Below are 5,430 nucleotides of genomic sequence, written 5' to 3'. Positions count from 1 at the left end.
AAGACAGAGCAATCTGCTTCTGTAAAGAAACCCAAAGAGGGTCGCTATGAGTCTGAATCAACTTGATGGCAGTGAATTTGGTTTGGGTTTTTTGGAATGGCTAATGATCATGAGCATTTTTTCATGTGTTTGTGGCCACTGGAATGTTGTCTTTCAAGTGTCTGTTCCTGTCCTTTATCCACTTTTCAATTTGTTTGTTTGTCTTTTTGTTGTTGAGGTGTTGAAGTTTTGTATATATTTTAGATATTAGACCCTTATCAAATATATCCCAAAGATTTTTTTCCCAATCTATAGGTTTTCTTTTTATTCTTTTGATAAAGTCTTTCGATGAGCATAAGTATTTGATTTTTAGGAGGTCTTGGTTATCAAATTTGTCTTCTGTTGCTCATGTAATTGAACTTGTGTTTGGTATTAAATTACTGAGAAAAAAAAATTAGACCCCATAGTTTTGTCCTTATACTATCTTCTAGGAACTTAATGGTTTTAGCCTTCACTTTTAGACATCTGATCCACTTTGAGTTAGTTTTTGTGTATAGTGTTAGGTATGGATCGTGTTTCATTTTTCTGCAAAAGGATATCCAGTTTTGCCAGCATCATTTGTTAAAGAGACTGTTCTTCTCCAATGAATGGACTTTTACCCCTTGTTGAACATCAGCTGTTGTTGTTAGTTGCTGTCAAGTCTGCTCAGACTCGTGGTGACCCCATGCACAACAGAATGAAACATTGCCTGATCCTAAGCCATTCTCATGATCATTGATTGGTATGCTTGAATCCATTGTTGTAGCTACTTGTATTTTGAGCGCCAACCTAAGGAATTCATTTTCTAGCACTATATCAGACAATATTATATTGTCATTCATAGGATTTTCATTGACTGCATAGTGCCTAAGGCACTTGACTGCTAACTAGTAGGCTGGCAGTTCAAATTCATCACTCACTCCTTGGAAGGAAGGTTGGGCAATCTACTTCTGTAGTGATACTGCCTCGGAAAACCAAGGAGGTGTCGCTATGAGTCAGGTCCTACTCGACGGCACATAACAACAACAACAACATTCCTCACTTATTGACTATCTCATTATCTGACACTTACAACAATAGTAAAAATTCTGTCTGACTATTTTGTGCATTAACATCATACATCTGGCAATAACAAATGCAGAGGTACAAAGTGAGAGTAAGTCTGGCTGTGATGGTTAAGTTTATATGTCACCTTTGCAGGGCCATGGTTCTCAGTGGTTTGTCAGTTATGTAATGATGTAATGGTAATTATGTAATGATGAAATTTGTCAGTTATGTGAAGTAATTTGGCCGTTTTGTAATGATGTAGTCATCCTCCATTTTGTAATCTGATGTGGTCATCCTCCATTTTTGCATAATGTTGATTTTCACATAAAATGCCAGTCTTTAGAAACTAGTCATGTTGATAAGTGAGCAGTGAGTGTATACAAAATGTCTAACATAGTGTCAGTGCACAATATATCTCCAATAAATGTCCCCTTTAATTATATACAACAGCATGGTGATGACTTTGGAAATTCAGAGGGCACTCACATCTTAATCTAGATGTGATTAAGCAGTATTGGACAATATAGTTTGGACACTGAACATACCAGAAGCAGGGACCAAAACCAAACTCACTGCCATGGAGTCGGATCTGACTCAGAGAGACCCCTCCTTGGGTTTCCGAGGTAGTAACACTATGGAAGTATTTTGCCCAACCTTCCTTCTGAGGATTGGCTGGTGGATTTAATCTCCAGCCTTCTGGTTAGCAGTCAAATGCCTTAGACACTATGCTACCAAAGCTCCTAGAAGCAGAGAAGTGCTTCATATATTTCAAGTCTGGTCAATGTCATTAGTAGAACTGAATCAGGTATTTATTGGGCCCCATTTATGTGCCTAGCACATTCTAGGAGTTAAATACACAATGATGGGGAAAACACACACACACACACACACACATCCATAGAGTTAATAGCCAGGTGTGAGGGTCAAACATTGAAGTACCAATTAGTAATTATACATTGACAAATTTGGAAAGTGCAGAGAAGGAAAAAAATAGAATGTTCTGAGAGCTTTTATCAGAGAGACCTAACATATGACTGAGATATGAATGATGATCCTAAGTTAACTAAGGGATGAGAAGCAGAAAGTACATTCCAGGTAGGGAAATGAAAGGCAAAGCCTCTGGAGTGGAAAGGAGTAAGATGAGTTCTCACAGTTTAGATAAAAGCAGGTCATCTGGTGTAGTGAGACCAAGGTAGAGCTTGGTATTGGATGAGCTGGAAAGATAGGCAAGAGATAGGCCATACAGGGTCTTGCAGACCCTGAGAAGGAGTTTTATTCCAAAGACGATTGGAAGCTTCTGACAATTTTGAGCAGAATCTTAGAGTGACCAACTATTCTATTTTCCTGAGAGTGAGGGATGTAGGATTTTCAAGGCTAAAACTAGAACCACTGAAAACCAGTTGCCATCTGTGGTAGTTAAATTTATGTGTCAACTTGTCTGGGCCTGGTTGTGGCTTTGTGAGTGGCTGCACAGTTGGATGTAGTGATTCCCCATGATGGGACTGATAATCAACTCCATGGTGGAATCTGTTGTAAGCAGCTGAATAGAAGCCTTAGGGATGTGGTCTGCTTCAGTATACCTGAAGAAATTTTGAGAAAGATCTCTGAACTTTTTGCACATCTGGATCCTGCATTTGGCCAAGTCTTTATCTCAGTGGCCTGCCATGTTGTCTGCCGTTCTTGAGACTATTTCTGGACTTGAACTTGTGGCCTGCTATATTGCTTGATAATTTTGGGACTGTGCCATTTTACTTGTTGACCTTGGGTTTGTCAGGCTCAGCAGCTAGCAGTTGCCTGAGTTAAGAGATGCCTTCAGCTACAGTGGGCTAGGAGCAAGAGGCAGAGCTGAAGCCTAAGGTTGAGGGGCCTTAACCCAGCCGCTAGAGCTGGTACTTTGAACTTGGACTTCTAGCCTCCTAAATTGTAAGAGAAAAAAAAAAAATCCCAGTTTGTTAAAGCCACCTGCTTGTGGTATTTTCTGTTAGAGTGGCACTAGACAACCAAAATACCATCAAATCACTTTTGACTTAGGGTGACCCTATCTGCGTCAGAGTAAAACTAAGCTCCATAAGGTTTTCTTTTTTTTTTTCTCTTGTGTAATCTTTATTGTAATTTTAATCTCCTTTATTAATATTATTATTTGCAGTGTCCCTTCCTCTCCCCTCCCACTCCTGGTCACCAATAAAGTTTCCTTCCATGTATAAGCCTTTCTTTGACTTTTTGCAATAATGAACTAATACTATATTTGTCATTCTGTGATTGACTTATTTCACTCAGCGTAGTGTCTTCCAAGTTCATCCATGTTATGCAGTGTTTTGCAGATTCTACGTTATTCTTTAGGGTTACATAGTATTCTATTGTATGTATATACCATAGTTTGGTTATCCATTCTTCTGTTGATGGGCACCTAAGTTGTTTCCCTCTTTTTGCTACTGTAAACAGTGCCATAATGAATATGGGTGTACATATATCTGTTCTTGTCCTGGCTCTCACATCTTTATGCATTTGACTGGAAACCAGAAGCCTGGCAGTTCAAATCCACCAGCCACTCCTCAGAAAGAAGATTGGGCAATCTACTTCCATAGTGATACCACCTCAGAAACCCAAAAGAGGTGTCACTATGAGTTGGATTCAACTCGAATGCCAAAATTAGGGCCCCTAAATCTGCCCCTATTTTTTCCTCGAGGAACTTTATAGTTCTAGGCTTCACATTTAAGTCTTTGATCCATCTGGGGTTACTTTTTGTGTATGGTATGAGGTACAGATCTTGTTCTCATTTTTCTGCAAGTGGATATCCAGTTTTGCCAACACCGTTTGTTAAGGAGACCATCTCTTTCCTATGTAATGGATTTCAGCCCTTTGTTATAAATCAGCTGTTCTGGTTACCTAGTGCCGCTCTGACAAGAATATATACCACAAATGGTATGGCCTTAACTAACAGGAGTTTATTCTTACAATTTGGAGGCTTTAAGTCCAAGTTCAAAGTTCCAGGCTCTAGGGGCTGGGTGCAAGTCCCTCAACCTTGGGATCTAGCTCTGCCTCCTGCTCCTAGCCCACTAGAGCTAGAGGCTTTTCTTCACTTAGACAGCTGCTGGCTGCTGAGGCTGACAAACCCAAGGTTGACAAGTAAAAAGGCACAGTCTCAATGTTACCAAACCACATGGAAGGACATTAATTTAAGTCCATTGTAAGTCCCAAGGTCAGCAGAGCATGGCAGGCTGCTGAACAATGACACGGCTACATGCAGGGTCCCATAGTGCCATAAGCTAGAGACTATTCCCAAAGCTGTTTCTTCTATATGGGAAGCAGACCACATACCCAAAGGCAGCAACTCAGCTGCTCCCAGTAGATTCCATCATGGAGTTGATTACCAGTCTCATCATGGGGAATACTACATCCAACTGCCCAGTCATTCAACTAGGCTCAGCCAAGTTGACACACAAACTGAACTACCACATAGGTCAGTGGATCTATCTTTGGGTTCTCAATTCTATTCCACTGGTCTATGTGTCTGTTGTTATACCAATAACAGGCTGTTTTGACTAGTGTGGCTGTACAGTAGGTTTTGAGATCTGGAAGTGTGAAACCTCCTACTTTGTTCTCTTTCTTCAATAGTGCTGTGCTTATTCGAGGTCTCTTTCCTTTCCATATAAAATTAATGATTGGTTTTTCCATATTCTTAGAGAATGTTGATGGGATCTGAATTGGGATTGCATTGAATGTATAGATTGCTTTGGGTAACAAAAAAAACCTCACTGCCATCAAGTCAGATCTGACTCATAGCGAACCCTCCTTGGGTTTCCAAGGCAGCTTTGGGTAGTATTGACATTTTCACAATGTTTAGTCTTTCTGTCCACAAGCATGGCATGTTTTTCCATGTATGTAGATCTCTTATGGTTTCTTGAAGTACTGTTTTGAAATTTTCTTTTTACAGGTCTTTCGTGTCAACGTTGTATTGGAAGTCCTAGCCAGGACAATAAGGCAAGAAAGGGAAATCAAAGGCGTTCAAATTGGTAAGGAAGAGGTCAAACTATCCCTATTTGCTGATGACTGCCATCAAGTCAGATCTGACTCATAGCAACCCCTCCTTGGGTTCCCAAGGTGGATCACTACGGAAGTAGATTATCCAAACTTCCTTCCAAGGAGTGGCTGGGTGGGTTTGAACTGCCAGCCTTCTGGTTAGCAGTCAAATGTCTTAGGCACTACAGCACCAGTGAGATTTATTCCCAAGTATTTAATTTTTCAGTAGCTATTGTAAATGGTATTAATTTCATTTTCAGCAATCTCTTTGCTAGTGTAGAGGAATCCAATTGATTTTGGGATGTTGATCTTGTATCCTGCCACGATGCTAAATCTCTCAACTAG

Source organism: Orycteropus afer, unplaced genomic scaffold (assembly GCF_000298275.1).
Source record: "Orycteropus afer afer isolate SDZICR_OR568_19922 unplaced genomic scaffold, OryAfe1.0 scaffold00013, whole genome shotgun sequence".
NCBI lineage: Eukaryota > Metazoa > Chordata > Mammalia > Tubulidentata > Orycteropodidae > Orycteropus > Orycteropus afer.
This window is presented reverse-complemented; position numbering follows the sequence as displayed.